Below are 21,261 nucleotides of genomic sequence, written 5' to 3'. Positions count from 1 at the left end.
TCCAGCTCAGCCACAGAAAACTACCAGCTGACTTTGAGCAAGTCACACACTCTCAGCCCCAGAAAACCACGGGATAGGTTCAAGTTGGAAACTACTTGAATTACACAGCAACCACATAGTATTATATTCTGATTTCAGTATTCAGTGATACACTTCAAGATCTTGTCTAATTCCTTCATAGTTCCCCTTCCAAGTCCTAGCATTCTAATTTCTAGACTGCAGTCTCTGCTCACATTAACTATTGAGCCATGGTATGAAAAATCTTGAACTATTTCAATGCCATCACCATCTACTTTAAAATTATGTATATTGTCTGTGGTCATTATTTGTGTTTTCCTAATGTTCAGCTGTAAACCTTCTTTTGCGCTTTCTTCCTTGACTTTCTCAAGTAACAGTTCCATGCCTTTGCTTTTTTCTGTTAGTAGTATGGTGTCATCTACATATCTTAAATTGTTGATATTCTTCCCTGCATGTTTCACGCTTCTGTACCTAATCCTGCTTTAAATATATGTTCAGTGTACTAGCTAAACAGATAGTGTGATAAAATGCAGTCTTGCCTGACCCCCTTGCCAATTGAAAAACATTGCATTTCTCCATATTCTGTCCTAACAGTAATTTCTTGTCCTGAGTACAGTTTACACATTACAACAATCAAATGTTTTGGCACATCTCTTTCTTTAAAAGCAATCCATAATCTTCCATGATCTGTATAGTCAAATGCTTTTCCATAGTCTATAAAGCACAGGCTAAGATTAATTTGAAATCTTTGACAAGTTATATTATCCAGTGCATGTTTGCTATATGGTCCTTAGTGCCTCTTTCTTTCTTGAACCCTGCTTGGACATCTGGCACTTTTTGGTCTATGTATGGTAAGAGATGTATAATTTTGAGCATCACTTTGTTTGCATGGGAAATTAACGCAATGGCCATGTAATTACAGCAGTTTTTGGTATCCCCCTTCTTGGGGTAGAAATGCATACTGACTATTTCCAGTCTGTAGGCCATTGTTTAGTTTTCCATATTTGTTGACAGATTTTAGTTATAATTAAAGTGGATTCTCTCTCTATAGCTTGGAGGAGCTCTATTGGTATGATATCTGTTCCTGACTTATTTCTCTGAATTGTGTTGAGTGCAGCTTCCACTTTGCTCTTTAAAGTTGGAGATTGATCTTCCTACGGTTCTTCTTCATATGATTCTTCCATCCTTTTATCCCTTTTATACAGTTTTTCAGTGCATGTTTCCACTGCCTTATTATTGCTTCCTGGTCATGTAATGTGTTCCCTTGCTGGTAGAAGAGGATCTCCGCTTTTGGTTTAAATTTCCCTTCAGTTTTTTTGATCTTGTGGAAGAGGTCTTTTGTTCTTCGTTTTTTGTTGTTGTCAGCTTCTGTTTTGCTGCACTGATTATTACAGCATTTATCCTTATTCCTGCACACAAACTGTTGGACCATTGCATTCAGGGGCCTGGTTCGATTTCTGTCACCTTTACCTTTTGCTTCTCTTCTGTCCTTAACTGCTTGTAGAGTTTCATCTATCATCCACTGAGGCTTCTTTTACTTTTTGTCTACTGATAGTGTTTGTCTTCTTGCTTTCCTCCCTAAAAATGTCCCTGGCTTCAGTCCATAGTTCCTCTGGTTCCTGATCAATTAGACTTAATAGCACAAATCTGTTTCTCACATTACCTTTAAATTGTTCTTTAGGTTTTATTTTGGTATGTTGATAAGTTTTATATTCTTCTTTAGCTTTCCTCTGACTTTTGCTGCTTAATAGCTCATGGTCTTTCCCACAATCTGTTCCTAGTCTTGTTTTTTTCAGGGAGAATAAAGCCTCTCTATTTTCTACTTCCAATTATGTAGTCTATTTTATTTTTATGTAGGCCATCAGGTCACGCCCATACATACAGTCACTTCTTGGGTTGTTTGAAGAATATGTTTGCAATGAACAAATTATCGTGCTTACACACACACACACACACACACAGGCCTAAGTATACACATGTTTAGACATAGGTATATGTGCTTGTTTGTTTTTGTGTGCCTTCAAATTACTTCCAACTTATGGTGACCCTAAGGCGAGCCTATCATGGGGGTTTCTTGGTACCGGTAAGTTACTTCAGAGGGGGTTTACCACTGCCATCTCCTGAGGCTGAGATGCTGTGACTTACCCAGGGTCACCCAGTGAGTTTACATGGTATACAGGTATAGAAACATACACAATGATCTATCTATCTATCTATCTATCTATCTATCTATCTATCTATCTATCTATCTGCCTATATATATATATATATATATACACACACACACACACACACATGCACACACAGCCACATATATCAGTATATGTTTGAGTACATGTGCATGTCCACATAAGCCCATGTGCACACACAGATGTAGAAACAGACACATCACTCTTGATATAACTACAGAGAGGCTTGTACAGGTCAATTGAGTGTGCTTAGGGCACAGGAGGGCAGAGGGGTCCTCGCTGGGAGGGTCCGGCTGGGCACCCATCCCGGGAAAGGCAGGTTCCTTTTGTCTCCCTGTTGGGGGTCGCATCATTTTCTAATTAGGCATAAAATTGCCTTCATACACTGGCATCACTGGCTTCATAAACATAACCATTATGGCTCATAAAGGAGGCCATTGTGGGGAAGCCTTCTCAAAATAGAAAAGAAGTTTGGAGAGCTTCAAGAAAGGCCCTTCTCTTTGTTTCCCCTTGAAGGAAGATGGATGGCCAATGTCGGCCAGATGATGACTCTGGGTGAAGGACATTGTTCAAACGGAAGAATCTTGCTCATAATCATCACACAGCAACAATAATAATAATAACGTGGAGAATTATGGCGTTTTCTTCTGAGAGGAGACAGATTGGTTCCCTGGGGGTTGGGGAGCGGGTAAGGTTGGCTGTGGGTAGACAGGAGGGGACAGGCTGGACAGCTTGGAGACTGGTGTCAGTGAAGGGGGCTGTGGGGAGGGTTAGCAGACTCACAACACTGGTGAGGGAAAACTGGGATGGAATAGGAAACAGGAGGAGTGGAGAGAAACCTGGGGACAATGTGCAGAAAATGTTACCCATACGGTGATGACTGATTTTTAAGTAATGTGGGGAAAACCGAGGTACAATATGACTAAAAATAATTGTAGAAAATATTTGGGTGGAGAAATAGCATATATAACTTTTTACGGCCATGGCAAAGAGTATATTTAGATATAGACTAACAGCCTCGACAGACCGGCCATTAAGGTCGGCATCGGATTGGAGTAGGGTGTGGTGTCCACATGATGCACACCCCAACTCCGCCCCCATGGCAGCGTGATGCTGGGTCACGATGGGCGGCATCACAGCTGTCCTCTGACGCTGCATCCAGATGATGCAGCACCAAAGGAGCACTGAAATGCCATGGTGCTGGCGGCTATGGTGCCCTTTCCATGGTGGAAAAAGGACCTGCTTTTTGCTGCTTCTTTTTGTGCTGAGGAAAGGCCAGACTGGGACTGTGGCATGCAGTTGCCACAGCCCCAATCCAGCGCTAAAAGGGGCGGTTTGTCGAGCCCCTAAATCTGTGACTAATCCTATGTAGTGTAAAACCACCGTAATAAATGGGATGTAAGTTAGTTGTGATTTACACCCAAGTCCTATTAATTTCAGTGGATCTAGTGTAATAGTAGTTAACACTGGATTTAATCCATAAGGTAGATATTATATATCAGTCATTCCAGCAGAAGCTAAGTGTTTTTAACAAAGTAAATCTACTCAGAAGTAATAGCAATAGCAAGTACTGTACATTTCTATACCGCTTATTGGTGAATTGGACTTCCTAAGCATTTTACAATGTGTAATCCAATTGCCCCCAACAAGCTGGGTACTCATTTTACCGACTTACAAAGGGATGGAAGGCTAAGTGGACCTTGAAGCCCTCCTCTAGGATCGAATTTACAATGTTGTGGTTGGAGTATCAACATTTAACCACTGCACCACCAGGGCTCTGTCAGGGCTTGTGAATTCAGTGAGAATTACTTACAGGTAATTATGAACAAGACCATAGCCTTAGTAATGTTGGTTTCAATGGGAAGAGATTGTATAGTTAGCCCTCCATAAGCAGGGATTCTGTATCCACTGATTCAAGCATCCACAGCTTGAAAATATATATTTTTTAAAAATCCCAAAAACAAACTATGATTTTGCCATTTTATATAAGGGACACAATATGGACTACACCTTGTATTTAAAGGGACTTGAGCATCCACAGGTTTTAATATCCACAGGGGTCCTGGAACCAAACCCCAGAGGATCCCAAGGACCCACTGTCCCCACAATACATCCCTTCTGTTTAATTTCCGATTTATGGTGAGCCTAAGGTGAACCTATCATGGCAAACCTATCACTGGGGGTTTTCTGAGGCTGAGAGTGTGTGACCTGCCCAAGGTCATGCAGTGGGTTTCCATGGTTGAGAGGGGAATTGAACAGTGGTTTCCAAAGTTGTGAATGAACACTCAAACCACCACACCATGTTGGTTCCCCACTCAGTTACAGGGAAATTACCACAGAACTCCAATCTAAGGCTGAAATTTTTAACTTGATCTGGGACTGAGTTCCACTGAACTCGGTGGGATATACTTCTGAGCAGATGCATATTTTGTTGTGTGTCTTCAAGTTTCCAATTTTTGGTGAACCTAAGGTGACCCTATCATTGGGTTTTCTGGGGCTGGGAGTGTGTGACCTATCCAAGGTCACTCTGTTGGCACAAAAAGGAGCTGCAAAAAGCGGCTCCTTCCTGCACCATGGAAAGGGCACCATAGCTTTTTGGCGCTGCATCATCTAGATGCAGCGCCAGAGGAGCACCATGATGCCACCTGCCATGTGGTGCATGTCTTCAAGTTGTTTCCAATTTTTGGTGAGCTTAAGGTGACCCTTCATGGGGTTTTCTGGGGCTAAGAGGTGTGCAACCTATCCAAGGTCACTCAGTGGGTTTACATGGCCAAGCAGGGAACTGAGCTCTGATTCAGACTCTGTTAGTCTGTGGAAAGGCCGATCTGGCCTTTGCGTGGCGCAAAAAGGAGCCGCAAAAAGTGGCTCCTTTCTGCACCATGGAAAGGGCGCCACAGCAGACAGCGCCATGGCTTTTTGCAGTGCCAGAGGAGCACCATGATGCCACCCGCTGTGTGGTGCGGCATACGGTGTCATTCCAGCCTAGGGGTGGAGTTGGGGCATGCAGCATGTGGATGCCATGCCCCAACTCTGCCCCCAGCTGGCCTCAATGGTCGGTCTATACAGCCCCTCTGTGGAGACAGTATATCTTGTAGCCCCTTTGAGACTAACTGAAAGAAAGAAGTTGGCAGTATGAGCTTTTGTCTACTTCAGTCTGAGGAAGTAGATTGAAGTCTATGAAAGCTCATGCTGCCAACTTCTTTCCGATCTCCAGAGTCATAGTCCAATGCTCAAACCTCATTGTAAATCAGGTTTATCTTTGGTTCATACCAAGTCATTTAAAAGTTGGAATGGAACTGCAGTTTGCAAGGTGCTTACACTTGAAAATTTCAGCAAAAGCTGAACAAAACAAAAAAGTCAGGTCTTGCTTTTTTCATTTCAGTTACTTTTACTTCTAGATAATACTTTAGAGCTGCAATAGTAGGCCCACTATACTAGAAAATGAATCTATGTGACACAGTTTGTGAATTACATAACAAAATATATTTATACAACAGAATCTAGATGTTTTAAAACAAAGGTCTGCTCTTTGTGTATAACGGGTGCATTTCACCTTATTCTCTGCTAATTCTTAAATTTAAATATTTCCTTTTTAATATACAATATTTTACTCTTGGGAGAAACTACCTTTCCTTTGCCCTGATGATTACAGAGGCTGTTACGAATGGATAAAGACAGATGAATTACTGTGAGTTTAGACTGCAAACTCCTGTAAATAGGAATCAATTCCTTACCCCACTCTTTATTTAAATTACTTAAGTCCCAAGTTCTTTAAAGATATTTCTACTCAATTTCTAGTTTTTAGAACCATCCCAGGACATATTGCTGCTTATAATGAAGTAGCAAGTCCCTCTTCTGCTCCAAGTTAAATTGTATAGGATACTGAACCAGCCAGGTGATTTTGCCAAACCAGGCACCACCCACCCCATGTGATACCACTGATACAAGGCATAAATCTGTGCAAACTTGGCATAAATCAAACCTGAATCAAACTAGTAATTTATTCTTCTTGAGCATCCGGTCCTGACCAGAGTTGGAGATAGTGTACTGGGTTTCACCTTAGACCAGAGAGCTTGATGTCTATTTCCAGTGCAGACCAGTTGAATATTCTTAATTTCCTGAGAGAGGGGCAAAGAAAAGGGGCAGTTTGAACAGGCAATAAATGTTGATGGGTATTCTCAGTCCTGGGCCAGGCCAAGTCCTGCTGGGAGCACATACACACTAAGTGGATGGAGATGGATGGAGCCACTTCTATCCCCCCCATGTGGTGTCAGGCCTGAGACAATTACTGTCTCCTCAATGCTGCCGGACAGACTGGACGGCCACTGACCTCCACATGCACTGGCCCACTGGCAGCCCCAAGGAGTTTCTCCTCTGCAAATTGCTGGCTTTGCCTTTACAATAAGCCAATTTGACAAGAATAACTCCCATGCTGTGTCCACACCAGCATGACCTCCTGAACCGGGGTGGAGACAGATCTAGATATAAAAACATTCCTATTATTACCACTCCTGACCTGATGAAACAGTGCTAACGGTAATACTCAAATACACTTTTGCAAATTAACTGCAGATCACGCCACTGTTAAGTCTTCTGAAGTTCAATAAATATCAGCGAGACAACAAGAGTGTGCATTATTCTCCCACACACGCAGTGGGTTGGGTAGGAACAAATATGGTACTTAAGATGAGCTTATGTGGCAGTCAGGAGTAAAGACGTAAAGCCAGAGGTTTAATGGATAAGGTGGAATATAAAAGAAGAGAAAGAAAGGCAGATGGAGAGAGAGAGAGAGAGAGATGGACTATAGCTCATGCTTGGAAAAAGTTGTTAGTCTTTAAGGTGCCACAGGCCTCTGTCTTGTTGGGGACAGTATGTGGCAGGTAATTCTTCTGGGAAAGAGGTACTAACTTAGAGAGCATGAATGAGATCTCTGAGGTGGTGGTGGTGGGGAAACAGTCTGTCTAGCTATTGTAGGGAATGTCCAGCACATGTAGTTGTTACACTGCAATCTCAGTGTTTACCCATTTGTTGTTTTTGTGTGCCTTCAAGTCATTTCTGATTTATGACAAGCCTAAGGTGAACCTATTACAGGGTTTTCTTGGCAACTTTCTTCAGAGGGGGTTTGCCATTGTGGATACAGAAGTATGTGTTGCATGTTTAATATGTTGTTGTTATGTGCTTTCACATTGACCCTAACTTATGGTGGTCTTATCCTAGGGTTTTCTTGACAAGATTTATTCAGAGGTGGTTTGCCATTGCTTTCTTCTTAGGCTGCTCACGATCACCCAGTGGGTTTCCATAGCTGAATGGCGATTCAAACCCTGCCCCCCAGGTGTCCAATACTCAAACTACTACACCAGCCCTGGTCTCTCTCTCTCTCTCCCCTTTGTGTATGTTTGTTTGTGTGTGTGTGTGTGTGCGCGCATGTATACTCACACATATACATGTATATATATAAACAACAGTGCATATTGATGTTGTGGATGGGATCCATAGCTTGCATCATGAGCTTGCAACATGTATATTGTGCATTTTAGTTGGCAAATAAATGTATTACTGTTTTGTGGATTTTTGATTGGATGGAATCATATGTTTGCGTTATGGGCTGTGTACATATTTATATTTCTTGTTTTGTGCTTGTGACACATTATACTAATCTGGTGTATGACAGATTATTAGTGGTGGTCTCATGTGGCAGGCTGTACTTTCTTCTAGAATCAGAATTCTGCCACAGGTCTATAGCCACATGTAAGTCCCATTGAATTTGGTGGGATTTGCTTCAAAGTAAGTGTACATAGAACTAACAGGGAGCAATGGTGAGGGGACAAACATCATTCCTTATCCCTTACAGCAGAGATGGGAAATCTCTGGCTTTTTGATGTTGATGAAATTCTACCTCATCACACCTTACATTTTAGCCAGGCTGGCCATGGCTGATGGCAGTTGGTGTTCAGTTACATTTGGAGTGCCACTGGGCCCTCAGTTCTTTCTTAGACCTGAAGATAATAGCAACAGTGAAGAAATGATCAACCCAGGGTCATTTCTGGACCAAATAACATCTCAGGCAACTGGATCGTTCAATGCTCAGCTCCCTACATTTGTTCAGTTTCTGATATCTGTGTACATGTGTGTATTTATTTATAGCCACCATAATCATAGTACTATGTAGATCAGGGTTGAGAATTATCTAGTTCTTCAGCTATGGTTGGACTGCTAGGAGGTGCATTACTAGATATCCTGGTTAGGGCTTTGTGGGGTTGTATGGAGAACCAGCATGGTGTAGTGGTTTGAGTGCTGGATTATGATTCTGTAGAGCAGGGTTCAATTCCCCACTCAAGCATAAAACCCATTGGGTGATCTTGAACAAGTCACTCTCTCGCTCAGCCTCAGAAGATGGCAATGACAAACCCCCTCTGAAGAAACATGTCAAGAAAGTCTTATGATAGGTTCATCTTGGGGGCACCATAAGTAAAAAAATGACTTGGACATAACAACAACAACAACAGCAGTCCAGCAACAACAGTCCAATAATATTATGGAAGGCCAAATTATGGAAGGCCATGTACCTCCTGGTGCACACATGGTTTAACCTTCCCACATAGGTTGAGAAATTTGCACCTACATGGATCTAATCAGAAACCATTCACATGCACACATTGCTCTCATTGATGCCATATATTTACCCATGATTTAATATTTAGAATAATGACAATGAAAAGGAATGTTAACAATGCTTGCCATGGAGGTCAATATTAATAGCTTTACAAGTTAATCCAGTCTGTTTGCTCCGGTTTCAGTTGTGTGGGGGCACTGTGGTGTAGCAGTTAGGCTGCTGCCACACTGCAGAATTAATGCAGCTTGACACTGTTTTGTCATGGCTCCATCCTATAGAAACCTGGGATATGTCGTTTGTTGTGGCACCAGAGCACTCTGACATAGAAGGCTAAATAACTCACAAAACTACAAATCCCAGAATTCCTTAGCATTGAGTCATGGCAGGTAAAGCAGTGTCACGCTGTGTTAATTCAGAAGTGAAGCTGCAGCCTCAGAAGGCTGCACTGAGGGAAAGAAGATCCAGGTTAAAGTCCCAATTTAGCCATGAAAATAACTAGATCAGTAATTATCAACCTGGTCTGCCTTGCATAACTGTTGTAAGGATAAAGTGGGAAGAAGAAGTGTGTACTTGAGCTCAGTATTCACTTGAGTTCACTTAGAGAAAGTTGGAATGTCAATGTTGTTGTTGTTGTTGTTGTTGGTGGTGGACCAGACATCCTATGAGAGGCATCTGCCCAGCACGAGAACTTATTTGACTATAAGCTGACCTCGTGTATAAGTTGAGGATAGGTTTTGGGGCCAACATTATAGATTTTGATATGCCCCATGGATAAGTCGAAGGTAATATTTAGGGGCACATAACAATGGATTTAAAGGCTGAAGCAAATGAAAAAAATGCCAAAGAACTTGCAAAATCCCAGCTGGCATAACTGTTTGTGCCCATCCTAAAGGCCGGAGAGATGAGAGAGTAGAGGAGGATAGATTATGCTCTTGCCTTTCACCAAGGGATGGATCCTTTTTTGATGAGAGTTAAAATACAGAACTTACATTGACCCGTAGATAAATCAACCCAGGTTTTTGGGGTCAACTTTTGACTAACATTTCTAGACTTATAGATGAGTATATACAGTACTTCTGAGTCGTCATATCTAGAATGGCACTGATAAACTGTTATGGAAAACCATCTTAAATATGTTCTCAGAAATTAGCCCTGTAAATGAAATAGAATTGACTATCTAGTAAGAATCTTCAAGATTGCAGCCTTAATATATAGATTAGTTCAGTGCTTCTTAAAATAATTGATGGTGTGTGTGTGTGTGTGTGTCACATTTTCCCACATTGTGCCATGGACCAGCAACATATTGGTGCCCATTGGCTATACTTGTTTGTTTCTTTCCAGGAATTGGTATTTGTGGCTCATGGACCAGCAACGGTCCATGAAATAGCCCTTTAAGCAGTGCTGGATTAGTCTGCAGTGCAGATTAGAATTGCAGTGTGTATGAGGGAGGACTATGATGTAGTACGTTTACCTAAGACAAATCACTTTGGGGCTTGGGAAAGGTAAAGGCAATAGTTCCAAAATAACATTTTTAGAGTGTAGTCCTGCACATTCTTCTCCTTTTTAAACTTTCTACATCAATTCACACATATTTGAACTCAATTTCATATTCATAGATAGAAACAGATGAGATTAAACACCCCCTCAAACCCCAACCCACCCCATTTCTGTAGACAATCTTTCTTTCTTGTCCATGACATCTCATTTCTAATGCTGCAGTAAAGCTTCTTCCCCTCCAAAGGAAACCATGGCCTGCTTCCAAAGGTTGCGTCTTGTATCCTTCACATTTGCCTTCAGATCCGAATGACCCGATTGCCACTGCCGCTGACCTCCTTGGGGTTCCTTTTGCTGAGGGAATGTTGACTCGGACGCTGTCTCCTTGTCTGCCTATTGGGAGCCAGCAGATTTATGGATTTTTGATATTAAACTCTTGCTGTCATTAAGCCTGCTCTCCTGTTGACTTTCATTGACCCGCTGCCCTCCGTTCTCCCCTCCTGCCTCATCCTTTCCCCCCCACATTGAAGCCTGGTCTCCTTCCGCCGCCCCTTTCTCTATTGTGGCCTCTGAGTTGACTGCTGTCCCTAATAGCCTGTGCTTGTTTGCTCTGTTCTTGAACTTGGTGGGGGTCACAGAGTCTAGGCCCCAGTTACCCTCAGCCTGCCTACCTCCCTCGATCCCTAGCTACCAACTTCCTAATGACTTAAACAAACACCTTCTCCCCCTCCACACCCACTAATGATCCCCTGGGCTCCCCTGCCCTCTCTGGGGCTTTTTTTTTTTTGTCCAGCTGCAGGCCCGGCTTGGCCTACTGACGCCTTGGCCTCTCTGACCTGAGCCATCACCGGCTCTTCCCTGGCCTTGTCCAGTTCCCCCTGGGCCAAAGGCCAACCCCGTGGGAGCCTTGCGTGCCACCAGCTGCCTTGAGGTGACATCCCAGTCACAAAGAGAGAAAAACCCTCTGCTCGAGGCCCATGAATGTGCCCATTGATCTTCTTCTTCTTTAAAAAAAAAAAGCCTCCCCAGTAATGCTTGTTTATTTTTTTCCCTCCCCCTGACCCCCTTTAAATTGCTGCATGGAGGAGACTAGGAAGCAATAAGACTGCTATCTCCAGAAAAGATTGGCCTGCTCTCTCATATCTTGGGGGTCTGTTCAATATCACTGTAGCCAATTTCTCCTCCTCCTCCTTCTCCCTGATGCTGGTTGATGGTGCTTTTGATTCCATCTTGTGCTCCCTCCCTTCCTCGCCTGCCTGTGTATTTGTGGCCCGGAGGGTCTTTTTCCAAATGGATACTAATTGCAGGGGCTGCCCATTGCTTGGCTGCTGCAGTTGCCCCTGGGGCTCCCAGGACCTGCTCTTCAATGCTTTAATTGACAAGGGCTTGTCTCTAGTTAGGAGCAGCTGGTCCAGAGCCATGGCACATCAGGGCCAGCTTAACACAGCAGCTTCACTTTGCCTGGAGGAGGAGATGGCGGGGAGGATGAGAGAATGGGCAGGGTTAATCGTGGTTAAAATGAAGAAAGATTTATCGTTGGCCCCTTTGGGGGAAGCGAGGAGAGACAGGTCCCAAGTTGTTGTTGTCTTTCCTCTTTCCCCCCCAATATATGTATGTAAATACATACAGAAGGAGTAAACGATGGAGAGGGCCTTCATTAATCACATGCCAAGTCTTGGCAGCACACTCAGGAGCTGCAGTGTAGTGGCTATTCTAAAGCAGTGGAAGAAGCATCTCTAGCCATTAGACAAGGCAAGCATCTTCCAGAAGGATGCTCAGGTTGTTGCTTTTTTGGGCTACAAGTGGCCACAACAAGTGGGGGATTGTGAAAGCTGTGGTCCAAAAAAAAAATAACTTTTCAAAGCTGTGCTTCTAACTACAAATGGAGGAGAATTTTGTTTTGGTTTACATTTTATATGAATTGACCAAAATGGAAAATGCTGTTATATCTGGGATGCAAGAATGTGCAGTTTCTTTTCTTTTTTCTTTTTTAATTGCATGTGGGTGGAACCAAAACTTAAATTTAGTCACCCAGGCCTGGCAGTTTGAGCACTTAGTACTTTGAAGTCTAGGTTTGAGTTCCTAGTGTAAAATCCAAATTCCAATTAGAGTAGAGCTACTGAAACAACTTATCGGATGTACATAAATATTGATGTGCCATTCAGTAATTGGTCTGACGAGTCTACTGTAGCTGGGGCTGCATCTGCACTGCACAAATAATGCAGTTTGACACTATTTCAACTGCTATGGCCCAATGCTATGGAATTCTGGGGTTTTTTAGTTTGTTGTGGCACCAGAGCTCTCTGAAAGAGAAGGCTAAATATCTCACAAAACTATAAATCCCAGAATTCCACAGCAATGAGCCAGGGCAGTTAATGTGGTGTCAGGCTGCATTAATTCTGTAGTGTGGCAATAGCTAAAGGTAGAGCCATCTAGCTTCCTGTCATAGCAGAACTGTTACCTGGAAAGTGTCACCAGCCCTAACATTGTGGTGTTGATCACTTGAACATATTTTCCTTGTCATGAACAAATTTAGTTTTTTAAAGCCTTTCCCCACCCAGCATTTAAAGGCCCCCAATAACCTAAAAAACGTAATATGCACCTGAGGATGTAGGCTCAAGTCTATGAAAGCTTATGCTAACAGCTTCTTTGTTTCAGTTAGTGTCAAAAGTGCTACAAGATTCCTTTGCATACTGGTTTTCCAGAACACAGCTATGCCTTTGAATCCTAAGATTACTTGGTTAATACATAAATGTGGGACTGCACTGCTACCTCTCCTAGAAGGAAGCCTCGCTCTTGAGTCTATGAATGTATAAAGACAGGCAATAGGTGCTCAGTAATGAGTAAAACCACTTTATACATGTGCAGAGACATCCTTTATGGGAAGGGGGAGTTGCTAACTGGGCACTGCAAAGGAAAATCATTTCCAGGAGTGTGCTGAATAAGAACTGGTTATGTTCTTTCACTCACTAACTGATAACAAACTGCATAAGCACTGGCCATCTAAGCCTATTTAAGTCTCACATAGATTTTAAAGGGAGTAAGTTAAAGTGCATGCTTAATTCTCCAATTGAGGCCAATAGGACATAGGTGTTCTTCTCTTTGGCCAGAGGATGTTAATGGTTTGCTTCTCTGAAAGGGGTTTTAACCAATTGAGGAAGCATTTGTTACATATCACTGTATTTCAGGAAAATGCTCTCTCTTCTTAAAAACAAAATAAATAGGCTAGTAATGCAATCCTATACAATGCATAGCACACTGTTGGTGGAAAACAGCACACAATGTGAAGCAGCATGAGAAAATAAATAAGCAAATTTATGTACAGCGTAAATAGGGTGCAATTCACTGAGTGGAGCAGCTTGAAACTCTAATCTTGCAGACTCACTTGGGAATAAAAACCCCAGAGTTCAGTGAAGATTATTTCAGAGTAAACCTGCTTAGAGTTGGGATGTATGTTTGCAGGTCTTTTTCTGACTTACATAAGAGGAATTTCCTTTGAATTCAGTATGATTTATTTCTAAGTAAGCCTACACAAGATTGTGCAACATGTACTCAAGCCTCCCATTGAAATGAGTGGCACAAGTGCTTAAATTTAGCTGGATCTGTCCCAATGCCTCCTTTCCTTTTCAAACAACCCACTGTTTAATATTTGATTTTAACATGAGAGTCACTTCTCTTTCTTTCCTGTAATGGTTGTTTAGCATTTTACAAAGCCAGAATGGTTGAAAAGCTAGGTTTTGTTGTCCTCATGTGTGGGAAATCACTAGGACGTTCACCCACATTCGCCCTTGTGTGAATAAGGATAATAGTTTGGGGGATCCTCATTGAAATTTGAAGTTTTCTTAAACAGAAATTCCCTAACTTTTGCTCATTTTCTCCACTTTTTTTTCCACCCTGCAGGAACAATGCCAACATTGAAGGCCTCGGTTGGAGTCTGCACAGTTGGAGATCTTTGGTGCCATTTTAGACATCTTTGGATTTCATCAATCAAACTGACTGCAATTTTCCATAAAAACCCCTGAATTTGGGTCAGAAAGTGGGCAAAGCAGATAATGATCATTGGAGCTGTCTTATGAGATGATAAATAGATAGGCTTTCAGAGCAACAATGCAACAAAGTGCATTCTCTCCCCCCACCCTTCAGTAGTTCACCCCCAAAGAGGTTTGAATGTAGAGAGTCTAAACAATTTCTCTATGTTTTCCCATGGTTTAGAAGATGTCTTCACAGACTTGTCAATAGTAATGTGACCCTTCCTCCCCAAGAGTTTACTAAAGGTTTTTCCTCCCAGAAAAGTTCTCCTTCTCTCCCTCAGAGCCCTGAAACAAACAATAGAACATTTTTTCTTATACCAAGAATAAAGAGACTGTAGGTAGTTCATATGTAACAAACAAACAAACAAACACATTCTGGGTCCTAATGATTCTTTGCTACTTTAGCTTGATTTGATGTTGGTTGCATTTTAAAATGAAATGGTTGGACTTGCTCTTGAACTTGAGGAATTCTGCTTATAAATAAGGGGAACCTGAAAGGTAGGCCGCAGTTCTATCTACAATCCAGTCTGCAGGAGCATCTTACAAGGACTAAAGCTTTAAAATGCTATAAATTGGACTGTTGTTCCTAAGCACATTCAAACAGGATTAGGAAATTTTATTTATGTCCTCAGTGTTTATCCACCAGTCAATCAATCAGAGAAGGAACCATAGTAGCATAGAATTTAGCAGCCAACAATTGCAAATTTTGAAATGGACCCTGGTTCTGGCCAGTATCTAACGGTACTGTTCTACTGTGAGACACCTAGGTCTGAAACACACTGCAGAAATAATCCAGTTTGAGACTGATTTAACTGCCCTGACTCAGTGCTAGGGAATCGTGGAAATTGTAGTTTATTGTAGCACCAGAGCTTTCTGACAGAGAAGGTTAAATGTCTCACAAAACTAAAGTTCTCAGAATTCCCTAGCGTTGAGCCAGGGCAATTAAAGCGGTCTCAAACTAGATTATTTCTGCAGTGTTTTGGGCCATAGTTGCCCACTAGACCGAGGCTGCATTTGCCCTTGAAAAATAATGCAGTTTGACATCACTTTAAAACCATGGCTTAATGCTATGGAATTCTGGGCTGGTACTTTTGTGAAATAGCCTTCTCAGAGAGCACTGGTGCCACATCATACTACAAATCCCATGATTCCATAACACTGAGCCATGGCAGTTAAAGCAATGCGATTGGGTTTTTTTTCTGCATGCGGATTCAGCCCCAGTTCCCCTTTTGGGGACATCACTATGGTCTGGAGAAAGGGAAATGCCGTACCTTTTCCAGTTGTACCACAAATTGCCCAAGCAATAGCATGCCTGTATCCTTTTTTAAAGCTGCTTTTCAAATGTCCCAACTTCTCTCTCCTCTTCCCACTTTCCCCTTCTGTTCTCATCTTCCTTCAGTTGCTGCAAACTGACTTCAAAATGCAAAGGTTTGCACTCCGTTAACTCAGCAAGGGGAGAGGAAAGCTGGTTGAAATCTTGTCCTTCCCCGTAGGTTCCAACAAAAATAAACTGCAGCAGCCTTTCCTGGCTTATGTGTTCTTCAACCTGACATCAATCAGATGTTGCTTGGCCATTTGTGAAATACTGGAGGGTTTGCTAGAGTAGATCCAATGAGTTAATGGAACTTACATAAGTATTTATCAAGTTTCTGTTGACTTGAGGGATTAACAGTTGGATTTAAGTCTTGGGCAAAAGAAAATTCCCAGCAGAGTACAACACTGACACATGCCAGTTTCAGGTTCTTTGAAATTATTTCTTTCCCCAAGAGAATCCATATTCCTAGCCAGCTCACTGATTCTATATCATGCAAGACTATTGGGGATAATCAACAGCGTAATACACAACTCTGTAATATCTACTGAGAAGTAAGGTCTATTCTTCCCTTATAAGTATAAATACAAATAAAGCCGAAACATACCTTGTGTTGGATATGCATGCCAAAGGGACAGTTCCATTTGCTTCAAAAAGTAAATAGTTGACCTGTGTAGATAAAGTTGTTAACTATTATATAATCAAAAATACCATAAAAATTCTTTCAAATATGCTTTTTTTGCAGTTAAATCTCAAATATATCCAAGAGTAGGACTGAAGCTAGGGGTAGACAGATGTAGATCTAGGTCTACTGGTAGAACTCTGAATGATTACTCATAGATGAACAAGGATTTCAAACTACGTCCAATACTGTTTCACAATATCAACTACAAAATGACTCCTCTGCCCCACCATATGTGGTGCTGTTAAAATTAAAATAGCTTGAGGTAACTGGAAGTAGATTTTGGTGAGGAGGGAGTGCGAGCTCCACTGAGTTCCAGTACTCATGATAACTTTCTAGGCTCTGATTTTTTAAAGTCTAAGGTTATGTCCTTTGTACCAGGTTTCTCCTGCTGGTAGACCTCGGGTGTCTGGAAGACAAAGTAGCTCCTGCAGGCCTGATGTCAGCCTACCTCTATGTCAGAGCATAGAATAATAGAGTTGGAAGAGACCACAAGGGCCTTCTAGTACAACCCCCTGCCATACAGGAACTCACAATCAAAGCATCCTTGACAGATGGCCATCCAGCCTCTGCTTAAAGACCTCCAAAGAAGGGGACTCCACCACACTGTGAGGGAATACATTCCACAGTTGAACAGCTCTTATTGTCAGGAAGTTCCTCCTGATGTTGAGCTGGAATCTCTTTTCCTGTAGCATGTAGAGGATTAGACCTCTGGTTACAATGCTGACACCTGAAATGATACCTTTAACTGAAATGGGGTTTTGCCATATCTTTAGCATTCAGCTTCCTGTGGCTGCATGAACCAAACATATCAATCATGTGCTGATATGAGGAACATGTAGCTCACAGCTTTATGTCATAAATTCCTCAGCCTAATCTCATGTAGGGTGACACACAAATCACCATGCAAAAGTGCTTCAGACTTTTCTTTTGGCTACCAGAGGGTGCACTGACTTTTACTGTGGGCCAATGGTCTGTCAAAAGAAAGGTTGAAACCCTGGGCCAGGGAGACGCCATACACAATTCTGCCAGACAGATCTACCCATATGTCCTCCCTGGAAACTTTTCTTTTACCTGCTGCAGTGGCTCCTGCCCAATATGGCCATTTTATGGCCACTAGGGAAAAGGAGGGATGGTGGAGAATCAAACTAAGCTCCTACTGAACGTGTAGGAAGGAATCCTCCAGAGGTCCTGGAAGATGACATGACTATTGTGTATCCAGCTACAGGAACATAACTGGCTGCTCCTCTACCATCGTCCCTGCTCTCCACCATTTAGTATATTGCTGTGTTGGGTGGCAGGGGCTGTAGCAGGTAAAAGGCTGATGTGTGTGTGTGCAGTGGTGGGTGGTTGTGTGGTGGTTGTGTAAAGAATTCTGACCTCCCCAATAATAAAAAATGTCATAGGTGTAAATTGGATAAAAGACTGCAAGTCACTGAAAGTATACCAGCCAACGTGTTCTCCACCTCAAATGAGAGCTTGAGAATTACATATCATAAGTAAACTTGTTACCAGCAACATTCACTTTTGGGGGACAGAAAGGACATAGTGACACTTTCCTTCAAAAAACTCATCAAGATGACTGGCAGAGTTATTACTTATCTCATTGTACCCTTTATTTATTCCTTTATTTCATTAGTTGCAGGGTAATGCCTAGGGTTCATTTTGAAAGGATTAAAAAAATGTAGGCCATTTCCTCCTTCTTTTACATGTTCCCTTCCCAATGTTTTTAAATTAATATTTAAATTATGTTTAATAGTATTTTTATCTAATTGTATTAAAATAAGTTTAAATTAAAAAACTGTTATTTTACATTGACTCACTTGTATTTTGTTTTTAACTTATACTGTAAGTTGCCTTGGGTCCCACATCAGGAGAAAGGAGAGTTAAAAATTAATTAATTGACTGACTGATTGATTGATTAAATAATCAGAATGATGAGATACATTGACCTCCATTAAGACATAAATGGATATGGTTGAACATTAGAACATTAATGATTCTCCTTTCTCTGAAGGATGGACAAGGTTCATCCTCCCACCAACTACTTTCAGCTGATGAATGCTGGTAAATATTCCACAAACTGGCTTGTAGCATCTAGCTAACCAAATCCTGCCATTTATGTACTTCTAAAAAGCAAAAGACTATTCAAACAATTCTACAAGGGTCAAACTGCAGAATAGCCTAGGTTCTTCAGTCTGTAATATGCTTGAATCACTACTCACTCTAGAGAAAAAGTTTGTCTGTTGCTCGCTTGTGCATGCGCGCACACACACTTCTCCCCACTGAAACACAATACATTTCAGACACTGGACTGTCGACAAACATCTTAAATGCACTCCTTTTTTGAAAATACATTCACTGATTTTCATATTTATGGTTGGAGGCCCAAATCTTATTAAGTCCAATTGGAATAGATTATTTGAGTCAATGGGATTTTATATGTCAATTTACCAATCAGCAATGGATTAAAGAGTGTACTATATTCTAGACCAGGGGTAGGCAACCTTTTTGAGCCGGGGGTTGGGTTGCTGTCCCTCAGACAACTGGGGGGCCGAACTCAAAATGGTGCCCGGAGTGGCGCGGAAGCTGTGGCGGGGCGGCAATCGGTGGCAGGACCGGGCTGGGGCCGGTCCCAAGGCCTCGCTGGGCCAGATCCGGCCCGTGGGCCGTAGGTTGCCGACCCCTGTTCTAGACAAATAAATGACTCTGAGAGCAAATCAAGCCTGAATTCTCACCAGAACTCAAAAAGACTAAACTGAGACTATCATATTTTGGACACATCATGAGACAAAGTGACTGAGAAAGAAGTTAATGTGGAGGAAGAAGGAAAAGAGGAGGACCACCTTATAGATGGATCGATTCAATCAAAGAAGCGACACACCTGCGTTTGCAAGACCAGAGCAGGGCTATTGATGATGATCTGGGCTCCTGTAGGTCGCTCACTTGTATCAAAGGCAACCTGAAAGCAAATAACAACAACACAACAATCATAGCTGGGACTACTCAACACAATTCAGGTCCAAGACTGCAAATGGGTACACATGTACTTGGGAATAAGGGCCAAAACAAATGTGATGGTGACCAGAGATAAAACATTTGTCTATATAAGATGTGTCCATATCTCCGGCCCTTTCATACACAGAATTAGCATATCAGCCATTAGTGCTCTGGCTAGCTGTGTTGTTGTTGTGTGCCTTCAAGTTGTTTTAGACATATGGTGACCTTAAAGCAAACCTATCACACGGTTTTCTGGGGCAGTGTGTTTCCATGGCTGAGCTGGGAACTGAACCCTGGTCTCCACAATTGTAATTACTGTCATGCTGACCACAAATAAATGACCCTCTTTCTTGCCCATGTACAGAAGCACTCATCCATTTATTAGAAGTACTAAGTTGATGGTTCTGCTTACATTCTCAATTAAGCAAAGGTCTGAGTGGCTGTACATATAATCCTTAAAATTTGTTACACACCAAGTTCCATGCAAAATGGATCAAAGCCAGCAATTCCGACTCCTCAGCCAAAGTATGATGACTGGTTCTAAACTTGCACAGAAATTTTCAGGAATAACCTAGGTATAAATAGCATGTTTGGTAAAAAAAATATGGTCATAAATGTACTGTACATTCCAGAGTCATTAACTCAGAAATCTGAAGCGTTCAATTAGTAGGTACCCAAAGTATTTGACAGACTCAGTCCAAAGCCTTATTAAATTCTTTGTTTTGCCTCTATTAGATAACATGGGAAGACTGGTGAGTCTGTGATCAAACAAGTGGATTGAGTAGTGTGACACTTTGATACATTGAATGTATATATGCTTGCCCAAGATATGAGGTCTGCTGGTAGGCTTTTCTCTGTGTTCCACTAAATGCGGCCAACATATTATGTGAGGATATGGGAGCTGTGGCACTCTGGTTGAAGAATGCCCTCCCTTCAAAGGCCCAGCTGGCATCAACATTGGCTTTAGGTCGGTACCAATTGAAAATGTGACTGCTTGCTAGTCCCACAATACTTATGTGCATAGTTTTAAACTGCTTTAACTTGTTTATATTGATTTTACTTGTATACTGCCCTGATATCTCAAATATAGGATGGAATATATTTAAATAAATACATCAAGAACAAACGCTTTAAATTACAGCACAGGCACGGGAAAAGTAAAGGCAGCAGGGGTAAAAATTGCTTTCATACTCAGAGGGGAAAATAAGTGGACTTTGGGTGTTGGCTTCCATTCTGGTTTAGTTATGGAGAGAGCATATTAGTGCTTACGCACCAATTCTAAATACATTTACCATTGGTTTCAGCGAATGCCCCATGCTGTATCAGAAAGCATTAAATGTTCTTCTCCTTTAGCCTGGCAGTAGTTATCCAACCACACTAAGTGCTAACCGCTATCAGTTAATGGATAGTACAATAACCCATGACCTGCAGAATACTGCTTCCTCTTAAGCATGTAGTAAAAGCTGCTTTTACTATTAATTGCATTTTGTAACCTAAGCTGAGATAAGTTCCAGCTCCGATGAAGTTTTAGAAATATCATTTATTTAATCTTTTTCTTCCTCTCTGGCTCAAGGGTAATGATGATCAAAGCTCTGTTTGATTGCCAAAAAAAAAGGTAGTGATAGTATAGACTTCAGGAAATAAAAATGTATTTTATTCACTAGTAGCTATGGCCAAAATTGAATAGCAATAACTCCACAAGTTTAATTTTCATTGGTACAGTGGGTTCTGTTTTGGAAAACTTTATCCCCTTCTGCATCCAAACATGTAAAACAGCTTTTCAAATAGGTCACCATTATGCAAATAAATTACTATTAATACTTTAAAAGTTCATTTTTTTATTGTCATCATCATTGTCATCATGATCATTCTCTAAAAGTCCTTTTGGACATATTGTGATTACCTCAAATTGGACACCACAA

General features: G+C 41.7%; 1 long non-coding RNA gene across 1 annotated transcript; it reads right to left on the bottom strand.

Moving 5' to 3' along the window:
- Positions 1-5,741: 5,741 nt before the first annotated feature.
- LOC149312684 (uncharacterized) lies at positions 5,742-19,625 on the bottom strand. The gene is made up of 4 exons (XR_016281425.1): positions 19,224-19,625; positions 16,265-16,326; positions 10,481-10,707; positions 5,742-6,325 (listed from the first exon to the last, which is right to left on the bottom strand). It is a non-coding gene; the product is annotated as an uncharacterized LOC149312684 (long non-coding RNA).
- Between the last annotated feature and the right edge of the window lie 1,636 nt (positions 19,626-21,261).

Source organism: Sceloporus occidentalis, unplaced genomic scaffold, assembly GCF_023333645.1.
Source record: "Sceloporus occidentalis isolate IW3139 unplaced genomic scaffold, rSceOcc1.0.p SCAF_5, whole genome shotgun sequence".
Taxonomy (NCBI): domain Eukaryota; kingdom Metazoa; phylum Chordata; class Lepidosauria; order Squamata; family Phrynosomatidae; genus Sceloporus; species Sceloporus occidentalis.
The sequence above is the reverse complement of the archived record's forward strand: the minus strand, read 5'-3'. Positions and strand labels throughout refer to the sequence as shown.